Here is a 16,991-nt window from a genome sequence, read left to right on the forward strand (position 1 = left end):
GGGGGGAGAAAGAAAAAAAGAAAAACAGTCTATTTTTTAACATTTTTTTAAAATTCTAGGCAAGTGTTTGAAGCAAATGACTTTTTCCAGATGGCAGGTCTGACGGGAGACGGATGATGGGTGTGTGCATGCATTCAACAAACAACGGGGGAGAGTTTCTTCCGGTGTATAACAATGTATCCAGGCTAGGGAAGGGGGAGTTCCGGCAGAACAAACAGGAAAGCCGCAGGAGAGGCCATGTGAAATACATTGAAATCCAGTTGTTCAAAAGAAATCAACAACTAGGTATTTTGAAACATCAAATACATGTAATGCAAGGAGCAGAGCAGTCGTTTCAATAAAACTGTAACAGAAGGATGTGTGTAGGTCAGTGAACGAGAACGGACGAAATACGTCATCATCTCAAGGTTACTTTATATCAAGTTATAAAATGTGGACATTAAAATGTGGCGTGAATTGTCGGTTATACTCACTTTTGTTACTGTGTGTATCTTGAGTGTAATACTGCAATGATGTACAACGCTGTTACACATGTACTATCATTGGGGTCGCTTTTCAATGTACATCATTTAGTATTGTTGAGATTATATCTGTATTGTCGAAATTCCATCAGTGTTATCGGGAGTCAGTATGTAGTAATGGAGAGTCACAAATATATCAGTATTGTCGAAGGTGGATCAGTGTTATAGGGAGTCAGTATGGAACAGTCTTACAGTGTAATGGAGAGGCACAAATATATCAGTATTGTCGAAGGTGGATCAGTGTTATAGGGAGTCAGTATGGAACAGTCTTACAGTGTAATGGAGAGGCACAAATATATCAGTATTGTCGAAGGTGAATCAGTGTTATAGGGAGTCAGTATATAACGGTCTTACAGTGTAATGGAGAGTCTCAAATATATCAGTATTGTCGAAAGTCGATCAGTGTTATCGGGAGTCAGTATGTAAGAGTGTCTTACGTATATAACAGTCTTACAGTGTAATGGAGAGGTAGTAATCTATCAGTATTGTCGAAGGTGGATCAGTGTTATAGGGAGTCAGTATATAAGAGTCTTACAGTGTAATGGAGAGTCTCAAATATATCAGTATTGTCGAAAATCCATCTGTGTTAGGGAGTCAGTATATACAATTGTAACAGTCCTACAGTGTAATGGAGAGTCACAAATACATCACTCCATCAGTGCTATCGTGAGTCAGTATGTAAGAGGGGCCTAAAGCGTATTTGAGAATCACAAATATATCAGTATTGTCGAAAGTCCATCAGTGGTATCGGGAGTCAGTATGTAACAGTCTTACAGTGTAATGGAGAGTCACAAATATATCAGTATTGTCGAAAGTCCATCAGTGTTATAGGGAGTCAGTATATAACAGTCTTACAGTGTAATAGAGAGTTAGTAATCTATCAGTATTGTCGAAGGTCCATCAGTGTTATAGGGAGTCAGTATATACAATTGTAACAGTCTTACAGTGTAATGGAGAGTTAGTAATATATCAGTATTGTCGAAGGTGCATCAGTGTTATAGGGAGTCAGTATATAAGAGTCTTACAGTGTAATGGAGAGTCACAAATATATCAGTATTGTCGAAAATCCATCTGTGTTAGGGAGTCAGTATATACAATTGTAACAGTCTTACAGTGTAATGGAGAGTCACAAATATATCAGTATTGTCGATGGTGCATCAGTGTTATAGGGAGTCAGTATATAACAGTCTTACAGTGTAATGGAGAGTCACAAATACATCACTCCATCAGTGCTATCGTGAGTCAGTATGTAAGAGTGTCCTAAAGTGTATTTGAGAATCACAAATATATCAGTATTGTCGAAAGTCGATCAGTGTTATAGGGAGTCAGTATGTAAGAGTGTCTTAAAGTGTATTTGAACGTCACAAATATATTAGCATATTGTCAAAAGGCCATCAGTGTTATAGGGAGTCATGTAAGAGTGTCTTATAGTGTATTTGAGAATCACAAATATATCGGTATTGTCGAAAGTCAATCAGTGTTATAGTGAGTCAGTATGTAAGAGAGTCTTATAGTGTATTTGAACGTCACAAATATATTAGCATTGTCAAAAGGCCATCAGTGTTATAGAGAGTCATGTAAGAGTGTCTTATAGTGTATTTGAGAATCACAAATATATCAGTATTGTCGAAAGTCGATCAGTGTTATAGTGAGTCAGTATGTAAGAGAGTCTTATAGTGTATTTGAACGTCACAAATATATTAGTATTGTCAAAAGGCCATCAGTGTTATAGGGAGTCATGTAAGAGTGTCTTATAGTGTTTTGAGAATCACAAATATATCAGTATTGTCGAAAGTCGATCAGTGTTATAGTGAGTCAGTATGTAAGAGAGTCTTATAGTGTATTTGAACGTCACAAATATATTAGTATTGTCGAAAGTCGATCAGTGTTATCGGGAGTCAGTTTGTAAGAGTGTCATACAGTGTATTTGAACGTCACAAATATATTAGTATTGTCGAAAGTCCATCAGTGTTATCGGGAGTCAGTATGTAAGAGTGTCTTACAGTGTATTTGAACGTCACAAATATATCAGTATTGTCGAAAGTCCATCAGTGTTATCGGGAGTCAGTATATAAGAGAGTCTTACAGTGTAATGTCAAAAGTACAGTGGCTGATTTTAGCGTGCCTTTTTTCCGTCCTTTCGCGTGTGATTTCTCGGCTTTTCGTCTTTTCGGGATGGAAAGACGAGCGAACAAGATTTAAAGACAACTATGGGGCGAAAAGACGACATAACGAGAATTAAGGTATATTAGTTGTGTTTTCGGGGCGACAAGATGAAACAACGAAATGGCACAAATCGGCCACCGTACAAAAGTCAATCAGTGTTATCGGGAGTCGGTATTTAAGAGAGTCTTACAGTGTAATGTCAAAAGTACAGTGGCTGATTTTAGCGTGCCCTTTTTTCGTCTTTTCGCGTGTGATTTCTCGGCTTTTCGTCTTTTCGGGATGGAAAGACGAGCGAACAAGATTTAAAGACAACTATGGGGCGAAAAGACGACAAAACGAGAATTAAGGTATATTAGTTGTGTTTTCGGGGCGACAAGATGAAACAACGAAATGGCACAAATCGGCCACCGTACAAAAGTCAATCAGCGTTATCGGGAGTCGGTATTTAAGAGGGTCTGTACAATGTACATGAGAGTCAGAAAGTGTTGTTAGCCATTGGAGACTACAAATTACATATATGTTACATGTAGTAGTCGTGAGTCTATCGGTTTAGTCATGGTTTGTCAGAATAGTCGGAAGTCTATCCGTGTACACACCAATTCTATACCTGTCATCACTTAAACATCACTAAATTGACCGTAAAGATCCGCTCTTTGCGCTCCGTACCTCCCAGTGGGCGTGTCTGGGTACCGTGTAATGACAAAGTAGAGGATCGCAGACGAGGCGCGTCATTACCGTTTTCTCCGTCATAACCATGTAGTTTTACACACTAGTCTATGTCTCATCATTTCTACACTAATTATATAAAGAAACTCATAGAACATCAAAAGTGAAAAAAATGTTACAGAATCCCTGTGTTAAAAGCTTGTGTCTTTCATTATTTTAAAGAGTACAATATAGATTGATTTTCTACCGTCAATAAGTTGAGCATGCTTAACCTGATACAGCTCATAATTTATTTATAGCTGCTGGACAATGGTCAAAAGAAGTTCGTTGTGAGTGCTGACCAGTGCTGACCTTTTCTCATTAACCCTACTAGCATCTCTAATCCAACACATGGTCAAGCTAATAGCAACAAATTGTTCGTTTTGAGATGCATGAATGGATTTGGCCCAGATTTAATTTACCGTGTTAGACCTGCTTTGAAACGCGAGAGCAATTCAACAACTTGACGGCTGCAGTTCGATGCACGTGGCGCGCGACCCTAATTATATTCTGCAGTGGTTTTATCGCGCGCGCCGGTTCTGGTAGCTTGCTTTCTGCACTTCCGTTACAAATTATGTGTCTGAAGATCTCACATATGTTTCATGTTGAGAAAAAAGCGGAAGGTCCGTGGTATTTAAATAATGATATTCCAAACAATGCCAATGAGATTTCGAGGAGTTTACATCTAGTGATGATGCAGGTGCATTCATTTCCGAATTGTAAAGAACTTCTGTACAGGCGGCAAAAAGCGAAAACTAACGCAATCTTTTTTAAAAACGTGAGGAAATTTGACAAGATTTACACGACATGAATAGCAATAGGATGAAGATAAACCGATCTGTAAGATTATAAATCTCCGACTGTTGTGCATTGTCTGTGTAACTAACTGTTGCAGACTGGCATTTCCAATTAACGTTAACGACATCTGTTGCACACAGTAACTATTACTAAGCCATGTGATAAGTGTGTTTAGATTTCACTTGTGGGTCCCATTAATAATGACGTGCACATCAAGATTAAGTGACGTATTCATCACGTTTCACTTTGAGTAACAATTAATTAGTGTATTGTGCCATTAATTGACTTAGTCAATTTTTCACAGAGACGGGAGGTAACTCCGCGGCAATGTTACCTTGATTGCGATTACATAAATGCCGAGTCAATCTACCAATTATTACTAAGTTTAATGAGTATACATTTTACACCTTTAGCAATAATGCTTGTATTATACAGACACACACACACACACACACACACACACACACACACACACACACACACACACACACACACACACACACACGCACACACACACAGAAGTATAGGTAATAATTATTTTTCAGTATAGGCATGCTTTTCTTTGCATTCGAAATGATACATGAAATACATATGAAAGGTGTTTAACGATAACATTCTTTTAGCCAAAGTATGTTTTTCTTTACTTAACGGCAGAATGCTAAGGTATACATGGTTACTTAAGTTGAATGAATGGGATTACATTAGTGCTGAGTCAATCTACCACTTATGTACCACTTATTGAGTAAGTTTAATATTAAAGTAAAAGTAATAATTCGTTTTCATCGATGACATGCTTTACTTAGAATTCGAAATATACCTGAAATACATATGTGAGGTATATAACGATAATATTCAATTTTAGCCAAAGTGCGTTTTTCTTTTCTTAAAGGCAAAATAGATTTATTTTCAAAGATTATTTAGTTCCTTAACATTATTTATACTTAACAGTTGCACAAGTTTGAAAACGCTAGGTGATTTATAATAATACCTTTTAATATACCTTAGTCTAATTTCTATATAAAATGGACATTGCAGTATAAAATGGAACTCATCTTCAATTTCAAAACTTTGGCAACATTCACATATTCTGCGTCTCCTATCAATGTTGTGATAGCGGCCATTTTCGATTTTTAACTGGTGTGATGACAATCTAATACTCGCTATAGATTTTTTATATATGTTATCAAGAGGTTTCAATAAACAATATTGCATGCAAAAATGATCAATTACATTTTTGTATAGATCACCTCTGGCAGCATTTATAATTCTTGCTCTCATTTCCTGGTTGTAACAATCTTTAAATCGTTGTTCTACTACTTTGTACATATTACCATTTATAGTATCACTAGTCCAAAAGTAAGATAAACCAAGTTTATTTAGTTCTTGTTTAATATTGTTTATCCAATCATCATTCATTATTAATTGCTCTTCTAAACATGTGGCCAATATACAATTTTTGGATTCTTTTAATTTTAACCAGTAATTTATAACTTTTAACTTTCTATTTATGTAACGTGACTGTCTACCAAGCTCGTAATATACAAAATCAGTACCTGTACTTTTTTTGACACCAAGCAATCGTTTACAAAACCCTTCGACAAAAATCTCCAGCATCAGGGCTGACAGACGTCCTACCAATCACACAGCCAGGTGATAAGTGCTTATAATTTTTAGATTTTATCTTTTTGATGTAATTGATCTTAAAGCGTACACAGCTATTCAATATATGTGCATCAACTTCCGGCAAAACTTCTTTTTCCTTTTTCCGAGGGTTAAAAAGTCCCTGTCTGCATCACACACGAATGAATGATTGTTATCGCCAACACTTTGTCATTCTGATGTGTTGAATTGGTTAACCAAAACGCACATCGCCATTACTCAGACCTCATGAATTGATGACGCGACCCTGGTTATGTTGCATAAATTTATGACGCCATGGTTACGTTTTTTGCCTAGGTAGATAAAGATAAATTGTAGCTTAGTATTTTTTTTAGTAAAAACGGGAATGCAAATGTAAAAGGAGAAAAACAGTCATTTAGTGTATTACATATAAACTGCTGACTCAGCGCACGATAAAGGACATAAAATAAAACACTGACAAAGCACTGTCTCTACTGTCTAGCTCTTCAGTGTTGTCATTTGTGACGCCAATGTAATAAAATACATACCCATAAATCGATGACATCATCGAAAATAACGTAAATATTTTATAATACAACAGCATAATAAGAGTCGAAACATGCGAAACAGAGTTCAAGGACAGAATGAAATATAATATGTCTATACTATGTGAAAGTACGCCAAACCACACTGTATATACATTGTACAATGACTTGCCATATCCTAACTTTTTGTAATTTGAATTTGAGACTAAAAAAAGCTCGCCAATGAATTGTCGCGCTTTGGATCGTATTTGCGTTGGATTGAAAAGAACTCACCCGTGAAATTTTCGTTAAATAGGTTATGAAATGAAATATCAACCATAAGAAATACAAATTCGCACCTGTCCGAGGTTTAAATGTATGGACCATATTTCTTAATCGGCAGCATATGATGTATGCTAATATTATTTGTCACTAAGAGACACATGCACATATGAATTTTTTAAACGACGTCTTGTTGATTGTAAAATGTTATAAAAATATATAGAAATTGAACCCCTCAACATGTTGCTTGGTAAAGTTCCTTTATAATCAAATACGTTTAATATGACATATGATCTGCATACCATCACGCGACAAGCCGACAGGTGGTATTTCTAATTTGCACCTGTACACATATTTGCTTGTTAGGCAAGTTTTCGCGCACCTGCCGTTCACAGGGACTTAATAATTTAAAGACTGTTTGTATTTTATTTTAAATTCCTGATGGGTAGGGAGTATTATTAGACGTTTAAGGGATGGGTATATAAAGCTCATGTCTGTCAGTTAAAAAATTTAGTGACCAATGTGCCGGGCCATTAGGGCTAAACCTACCATGAAGCAAAAGACTACCTTTGGGAGAAGTATTTGTTTGTATGTTGACCTATGCCCATATAAGGAAAGATAAATATATAGTGTACTTTAGCTATCTACAGAAGTCCCTGTGCAGCCGCTAGGAACGTACCTATATACAAAGTTGTTTATTTTTCTCTATGCTAGCAAGCTGTAACCGTATCTTGTGCAGAGAGCAAAGGTGTGCTGGAACATAATGTATTATGTCACTGTGTAGCGTATCTCAAATGTTTGTGTTATTCATATCATTTAAAGAAATCATTCTTGTCATCATGAAAACAAATATTTTATTTTACATGTACATGTACTTACACTCATAACGATATATCGTGCCACTCCAGTGTAATCCCCAGACATGCTGGTCCGGTCGTCTATCCAAATGTCTTAGATCTACCTTAATCGCAATGCTGGTACACTTAACACAGCTTGAGATTTTATGAATCCGAAACCAGATCAGTAAATTTCTGATCATACCATCAAATTTTAAACATATGTACATCCTATTTGAAATTTAAAAGTCGCGGATAAGATTTGAATAGGCTGTTAGAGGATATAAATCACGTATGTTAGACCATTAATATCTTGGGCTTTGGATTCTCAGAAGTGCGGTGTTTAATCCGTGGTGCATTTCAAGTCTTTGGATCTATGTTGGAACATGGCAAGAGTTAAACAGCTGCTTTATGTCATTTCACAAGGTCACTGAAAAGGTTGTGAATGCCAACTCTACATATGGAGTATCGTTATCCATTTAATCGCTATTTTATAAATGTTTTTACAAAACGAAGTCTTTCAAATTTGCTTAAAGCTTCTTATCATGATGTGTTAACTATATAGCCTCTCCCTTTTTCAATGCCTCCGCCAGGAGTCGAACCCGGGACCTCTGGTTTACTAGTCTTACGATGTACTGGATGAGCTAAATAGAATTTCACAAGAATCGCTTTGGCATTGGTAAACTCGTGGCGAGTTCTTTCCTGGACGGGGGAGTAAGTCACCCTGGTTAAATACTAGCCGCCTCCTATCACATTGGATTGGCACCAGAGGTAACGGGTTCGACTCCTCGCGGAGGTATTGAAAAAATAATGACCTCTGCTACATATTCACACAGGTTCTTATTACTTATGGTATTTATACATTGTATCTTAAACTGTACATATCAACTTACTTCAGCATTAGATAGACACCATTTTCTTGCTAAACATGTACCGTGCCTAGTTGGGTATATGCTTCCGTTTCAGCAAGAACATATGTATTTATTGTTATTTACAGTCAACAGTTGCATTTTAACGATTTTAGTTGGATATGTTGCACCATAACCGATATAATACGAAGAAGATTTTATCTTGGCTCATTTTATCTTGCTACAAATCGTATTATTAATTAAATCAAACAGACGGATTTAACATCCAGCTTTGCTAATTAATTGCTCTCTCATAAACGTATATGTAATTGCTGAGCATGAAGAGACAAACGCAACCACATACATGGGTCAGGCCTCGCCCACAGTGACTTCCCTCGTGGTCATACATATAACATAGAAACGACTGAGTGTTCTCTATGCAACGGTATTTACAATAGAACAATGGCTGCAAAAGTAGCATTAATATATATTGATAATTAATTCAGGGTTTCTTTGTGTTTAGAAATGGCCGTGGCTAATTGTGATCATTATAGAGTCGTATAGAGTCGGCGTTTGAATACCTACAGTAAAATATTTAAGTATCGCTTACTTCAAATAATAAGGAAATAATGATTCATTGCTGCATGTAACATTACAATGTATAATCAGTACATTTGGATATGCAAGTGTCAAATTAAAACAAAAAGATAGACATCTTAACTTCCGGCATTAAATCGACCTTAGTGACTGCCACGTGGATATATTAATGAATTTTGAGTTCATAAGATAAAAGTATAATATCACACTGTATCCGGTTGGCCGTGCGGTCTTGATAGAGAGCCACAATTTGAACCCTGGTGTTCGACTCCCGGTGTCGGGGGTTACGTGTGTTGGACCTCAAAACAGATATCACTTCAACGAATTTTCAGCGTTGAATAATGACACGTGTTTCGTTTGCGCAATAAAAAGAAATGACAAATCATACAGAGTTGTTTTTTTTTTTTTTTTTTTTTTTTTTTATCTTTTAACCAATCAGTGACCCGAAAATCGATTATCAACTGAAAAGATTTTGTTTCGACGGATCTAATCTACATTTACACGAAAACATGACTCCTGAAAATGGCGCTTGCATTCTTTTGTGTGTGATAAAAATATAGCAAAAATAGCATTTAACACATGTATCCCAAAGGCAAATAAACACCTCAAATAGTTACAATGACAAGAATAACGCCTTAATCGGACTTTGAAATCGATATCTGGTGCCTGGCTTTCTTGAAAGGCATGGTGGCGTCAAAGCCATATATTAGCATGTACATCCGAAAAGTGAAAACGTCCATTACTTGTTTTTTGTGGAAATAGTTTGTACCTATATTTCTAAACATTTTCTTCAGGTTGGTAAGTACAAATGTAGACTTCAAGTAAGAGGCTTTTTAATCACGCGACAAAGCGCCGAGCTAAAGATAAACAATTAATTATCTTGAATTTGAGGAATTTTCAGCGATAAATACTTTCACGCATGATAATCTTTGTATATTTACTCGCTGAAGTTCGTCTAAAACATATGAAAAAAAACCACATTGAAGATAAAAAAATCTTGTACCAACCATTGTGTAATTTGCATATATATACATAAATCATATGATGCAGACACACATACAATCTACACTTCCGATAATCTCAACGTACTTTATCCAGAACACCCATACTTAAATACCTAAATATGTACATGTAGTAACTTGTGCATGTATGACAATGACATACAACTATCGGGTACGTGCACGTGCCTAACCACGAAAAAAAATCACACTCAGCGAATTGATACCAGTTTGATAACAATTTTTAACCGGATTTCTCTATACATATCAGACTTATTTATAAACCCTTTTTTCATCGTTTGTCCGATATAAATACAAACGTCATCAGGAATCAGGTTGTCAGCACACCGAGAAGTACGATAATCTCGGCTCTTGACCTCTATTTCTACAGCCACTCGAGCTGTATGTCAGGTGATCTCAAGAGGACGTACACGTTGTAAACGTGGCGAACGAGAGGTCGGGGATCATACGGTGGAAGGTGTTCATGTTTCTATCTAACCGGAATAGTTAGCATGTTTCCGAACAGGTTGACTTTAAACAGATTTTGAGTGAGCCAAAAACTCACATCCCTATTTTTAAAATAAAGTAGTCTCGATATTTTTCAATATTGACATTTGGGTTAAGTGGTACGTTTTGTAAATTCATACTGATCCTACAGCTTGGGATAGTACGTTTCAAGTTCACTGCGCGAAAACACGTATATATTTATACATTGTGTAAATCTATAATTGTTTAAATGAAGTAATCTGCTGTCATATCTATTTACTGTCAGTTTGGAAAAGTTCCCGGAGAAATATATTTACATTTCAACTGAAATTGCACTAAAAAGGATATAGTTCCTGTCAGCGTATGAATACGTTAGCAAAAAGTGCGGGAAGTAGTCCCATCTATATAAATTGTATTCAAAACTGCAGTTCGCTCTCTCTTTTCCATCACACCCGTCATAGTTGTTATACCCCTGTTCGATAATTTCTGTCGGATAAGGCTATCTTAAACGACGTGTTTAAGGAGCGGAGAGTTGTTATGCTGTGAACACTTTTGTCCAGTTTATTTCTATTATGTTATTATATGCAATATTAAATTGATTTTACTAAACACATTTTGGAGACTAACCAAACTTGTGTGTGCCGGGGAAGACAAAATGCAGATATCTACAGACGGACCGGGGTAGAGACTAACAGACGGATCAGAAGTCCCCCAGAGTTATAGGGCACCAGTGATAATACCGCACACTATAAACCTACTGATGGTTTGACGGCAGCCAGACCCCTCTCCTCCTCGCTAGCTGTTCTTCGTTATTTCATAAATGCACCAAATGACCGTGTCTGTACTGATATTGTTCGAGTTTCCTCTTATTAGTTAGAACACATATAGTACACATGTCAATCATTCACAGATCAACGATATGTGGCATCGCTTATCGAGATTAATGTCATCTGAACATTTACCTTAAAGAAAAAAATATTAAGAAATAAAATGCTATTATTTCTTATTAGAATATCCTAAATTTCACCGTTGCAATGATGTACATTGTTGTCAAAATTGAAAAACTTTAATATTTGGCGTTTAATATTGAAACAGAAACCCCTGCAGGTGCAGCTATTGATAAAAGTAGGTATTGTATAGCTTAGCGTGGTCAAATACAGGAACTTTAATTACGCAACACCTGGCTAAATTCTATATTTAGGTGGATGTTTTGTTCATGAATATACATGTTTATTCAATTTAACACCTGTGAGATATAGTCTCGATTACAACACAGTTCTCCTTCGCCTACCATATAGATTGTATTTCCACTGAAATCACACCTGATAGTGTTTAATTTTAATTTGTTAAAATGCTGATTTGAAAACGGTTGCATGATGGAACGGTTTGTTTAGGTCAAATAGTTCAATTTTTACGATGCGAGTGATATTTGTTCTAAAGTTCACACGCATTACGTAAACAGTTGTTCCAACCCTCTGGTTTTAATATTTATGGATCCGCCACCGGGAGATGTGGATCAGACAGATCCGGTATCGGAACATAAACTAAACTGAATTAAACTAAATTAAACTAAGGTGTTTTGTAATACATTGAATATATACATGATGGTTTTTTTACATTATTCACACGAATACTATATTTTTAATTCAAATACACAAACTTATTGAGAACATTTTCTAATCGTTGATTTTAAAATTCCAATATCTATGGTGGACATTAATTAATAATAGCACACTTCGTAAAGGTGATTTGTTTGAATAAACGTTAAGAACGGTATACACTGTTACGAAGCGTTATGATATTTCAATATCATTTTTTTTTTAAAAGACAAAGATATAGCTTGGTTGTACGACACTATATCACAAATTCTGGAAAGTCTTGGCCTCTGTTCCCCGTAGGTCTAGATCTGTGGCGTGCAGTTCTCAACGAGACTCTCAACAGTTGTTACAGCCCAGTGATAATAAACAAAAACGTCTAGAATGATAAATATGTCTACTTACCTAAACACCAATGTTACACGGGGTGCTGATAATTTGCTTCCACGCCCAAAGCAAGCAGGTCGAGTAAACTGTAGTAAAATATCACCGGCGAACTCATACAACTTCTTTTACAGTACCCATAAACCAGATGCGCGTGACCAGCACGCGAGTTTTTCAATAATTAAAACAGACAGAGATATCATTTTCCGCCATTAATGGAGCGGTTACAATCTGTAAATCCTCCATACCCCACGAAAAGGTAAGGTTTCACAGCTGCCAAATGTATCTTGCATTCCGATTGGTCAAGCCCTGGGCTTGGTTCATACGGCGTGTCCGGGTACGTTGATACCCGGATTCAAGCGTAGAAATGATTGACGATCTTAATAAAACAGTAAACTGACCTTGATCTGTGCTTTTTTAAACATGCAGCAGGTGATATTAGATCAGAAAAAAACCCCAGAATGAATTATAGTCTCCCCACAATTGTATTAAATGGAGTCGACTATCACTCGTTGACGATTAATTAAAAGGATCTCGGGAAGCTAGGAAGCTGTTTATTGTCAGTTTATCGTTATTACCGTGGCTATTAATAACCAGATGTAAATATCTGTCACGCCTCCGCAGAGAAACGACAGGAATGTACAGCGATGAAGAATATTTGTGTTGTATAATAGAATATTTTTAGAACAAACACTTTTGATTTGGCAACAAATACAATACCAGGATACAAGGAATGTTCCGTCTTAACTGAAAAAGATTTATCACCTGATAAATCTTTGTAATCTAGGTACGAAATAAACAAATCTGAATCTGAATTCGTCCGGACAAATTACATGAAACGTTGCCGCGTTGCTTACAACACTACTATCTTTCTCTCTATCAATATCTACAGTATATTACTGTAACTACTGAATTTTCATTTTTTTTTTATTATAAAATAGGTTTACAATGACCCATCGCCTTTGTATACAGTGTTCCAGTAAAAGAGAGGGATATAATGATCTTGGTGGTCAATTACAAAACATACTGAAGCCTTTCACCAAGGCGGCTGGGGTTCGATTCTCCGATCGGATGTTAAATGATATTGGGTCACCTGTCCGACCATGTTGGTTTCCTCTCATACTAACGCCCCGTGCACGCTTACATCCGGGCCAACAAGGGGGATTAATATAAATTTATAAAATGTGATTCATAGCTGTTGTAAGATAAATAATAAGTTGATATGTTATGCCGATAGTGATCCCTGTGCAAAACGTGTTTAACGAGAACAATGTGTTCAGATCGGCGTAGATGATAGTATACGTACATAATGTACGTGATACATAAGGAACGCTGGAACAGGCATTGGAAATGTGCTAGTCTTTTTAAACACTACTGTAACAATATCACGGTGTTATTGTCATTATCAGGCTTCGTAATCATTCTCACATTAGACTGCTCATTGAAGTTCATTTTGAATTGCTCGCTTAGGCATGGTTGTGAATTCGATCCTGCCAGACAGTGTTCGATCTTGTAAGATATACGATACCAAGGCGTATGGTATATGGCGTGTGAGTTAGGGGTTAATAATGTCGGGATATCAAGGGGCAATAAATGATTGGTGGGTTACTTCCGTACGAGTTTTTTTTTTATTGAATCCTGATAGTTTGCAAAGACATGAGTGTGACAAAGAGCCGACATTTGAATACATAGATGAAATTCTGAAATATAGATTTAATACAGGTGTAGGTTTCATTTGTTTATGAAGACTTCTAAGTTCATCAACTCCATAAGATTACCAAGAAAGGCACAAAAGTGAAAAAGTAAATATACAAATACATAAAGTATTGCAAAGGAAAAATCAAGAGGATTAATTTGGGTTTCTTCGATGTTGCTGATGAAAAGACCACTGATGAACATCAGCGATTCCAAGGGAGCCCCCCGTGATCGACTGTTACTCCAAGGGAGCCCCCAGTGATCGACTGTTACGTGTACAACCATGTATAGAAATTCATCAGGTACTGTTACATGTACCTGATTCGAGAACCCTGTACCCTGTACCCCGGCCAATATGGTAATTGTTTTTTAATTTTATTTGACTCTTTGTTGTTTACTCTATATAAAAAATGATCCGTTAAATTGACTTGATCCCCACTGTACAATGACTTGCTGTCCAGGGAATGAGTTATCCATTAGCAGTGTGTTAGTTCTAAAACTAAAACACCCTTACAAACTACAATTTAACTCATTCGGCAGTTTCCGGTAGTGCAGAATTTTCCGAAACCTCGTCACGGAAATGAACGAGCAAATCAGAGAAGAATTGGGCAGCGTGAAGTATTGTATTGTTTTTGCTATTAATCTTGAGACAATATTAAAAGATTTGATATGGCTCTAGATATGTTTTTGGAATTTGTGAATTTTTTTGAAAATGTCCGTACGCTGTGTACCGGCTTTGCCTCGGGAAGTAGACCTGGCCCAGAGAACGTTAATCTGGTTATATCCCTCAAATCCAAATTTAATCTGTACATCCGTGTTGTGCTGACGGTGGGTCTTTTTACCTGTATTGTAATAGTGACGTTAGTTTGGGCCGTGGTGGCCAAGTGGTTAGGAGTCTGACATGCTACCACTAGTAGTGTCTCTAGTTTGTACATCAATATTCCTGAACACGTACAGCTGTAGTCTGCTCAGTATGCATATTTTTCTTCATTTTTTTTCAATGGCACAGCGTTAGAATCAAAGCATTCTTGCCGTCCTCGAAACGTCAAGAATCATTCTCACCAGTGTAAGAGGGCAACTGCTTTGAGATGGCTATCAATGCCCTGTATTTTCAACGCGGTATGTCCCTCACAACTAACACTAATCTCGCCCACTCCGATAGCAGTTTTTTCCTGGATTAATCTTCACATTCCCATTTAAGTGTGTCAGTGATACACCGTTGACTCTTTTGAGTGCAAGACATTTCCAATCTGCTGCTACTTTCATAGGGTCATAAAGGTTTATTGTATGGCATCCTCTAAAACTAACCAATAAACCAATAAACAAAAAATCCTTGTAGAGAAGGGCGATAAGTAAGGTTTAACAACTCTCTCCGCGTACTGAGGACTGACGGACCTGTACAATTGACAGCTGTTGAGTCTGGCCACGTCGTCTATTTTTCTTTTCTTTAACAAATTCGGAATATACATCAAACTCCTTCTATAGATGTCAACCACAATGATTCAGTCATTAATTTGTATAAAGTATGACCAAGTTCATTTAAGGCTATTCGCTCATAAGGTTTGTCAGGCAATGCATTTCTTAAAATCTTTTAAATGCAAATCATACAAAATCTTTTATTTATATGAAGAAAATCACTTTTCGAAAAACGTGCATAGAAGGGTTTAACAGTGACTCCGGTAAAACGCAATATAGAATGCAGAACATGATTATAAAATTGCACTTCCGGTTGGACAAACTGTGAAAGTCTTCCTCCGGTTTGTTTACAAACTATATCAATATGCCATTAATATCCGCAAAAAAGTCAAAGGTCAGGTAGAGGGAGTATTGCAAAAGCAGACAGAGGGAGCGTGTTGGATGGAGAGAACTGAGATAGGCATAGCCTGTTGTTCGATCCCTTTCATATAACCATCATGAATATAATTTGTTGAAATGAAATTAGCGTCTTGGCAATGCTGTTTGCTTTGCTGTTCCTCTGCAAGACGTCTAGCCACAACATTAGTTTGTATTACAAAAAAACAAGCAGGCTGTTTTAATGACCCAAGTTACACAATATAAGTGCTGTCTTAGGGGCTGGGCCTGCGAGGGAAAGTGTGCAGGGAGGGGAAGGAAGACGGATTGTCTTGTCAGTGTCAGCATCCAACTAAAGTCACGTGACGTTTGATTCAACGGGAACAATGATGCCTTGTCGTAACTACAACATACGCATGTCTCAGTTGAAATGTACAGCTAGATGGCGCGGCGATCTGCATAGACAAAGACCCGGCTGTACCGTCTGTTCAGCTCCAGCATCACTCCCTTTATATTTATGTATCTGTAATTATCATGTTCTAAACAAATTAAATGTTTACATTTAGTTAAAGGCAATGCTGTTATATGTGTATGTTTATCTATTCATGATGCTCTTTTTGCAATCCAGCTTACTTAAGGCGTTACGTATTGAAAATTATGGTCACTAAACATGTAGTTATAATGTAGTTCTAGACGTATGTTAGCGGTACACGGTTGGGCATACCAGGAGCATGTATGGTCACTACACAGTTACACGATACTTGCCAATGTATTTCAAGATGATTTATATGGTCAGTTAGCGGAACATCGGAGGGCGTGCCAGCTAGGAACGTAAACATTTAGGATTAGTTGTTTCATGTGCATGTTCCGAACATGTATGGTCATTAACTAACGCGTATGAGGATCATGTATGGTCATTTAGTGTTACAAATGTGTGCGTGTCAGCATCATGTACAATGTATCGGCATTTAGTGTTACAATTAAGTGCGCGTCCAAATCATTTATGATCATTAAATGTTATAGATAAGTGCGTGTCAGGATCATGTATGGTCATTTAATGTAAAAGATTAGTGTGTATCAGGATCATGTATGGTCATTCAGTGTTACAAACTAGTGCGTGTCAGGATCTTGTGTGGTCATTTATT

The 16,991-nt window shown here is 36.8% G+C and overlaps 1 protein-coding gene across 4 annotated transcripts in view; it reads right to left on the bottom strand.

Annotated features, from left to right (window-relative positions):
- The window catches only part of LOC110452416 (delta-like protein 1), a 64,872-nt gene extending 52,173 nt beyond the window's left edge, over nt 1-12,699 (bottom strand). For all 4 annotated transcript variants that reach the window (XM_021500921.1, XM_021500919.1, XM_021500922.1 and 1 more), the window contains exon 1: nt 12,382-12,699. The gene's annotated coding sequence lies outside the window, so the exon portion shown is untranslated. The remainder of the gene's footprint in view (nt 1-12,381) is intronic.
- Nucleotides 12,700-16,991: the final 4,292 nt, after the last annotated feature.

This window comes from Mizuhopecten yessoensis, unplaced genomic scaffold, assembly GCF_002113885.1.
Source record: "Mizuhopecten yessoensis strain PY_sf001 unplaced genomic scaffold, ASM211388v2 scaffold6683, whole genome shotgun sequence".
Lineage (NCBI taxonomy): Eukaryota > Metazoa > Mollusca > Bivalvia > Pectinida > Pectinidae > Mizuhopecten > Mizuhopecten yessoensis.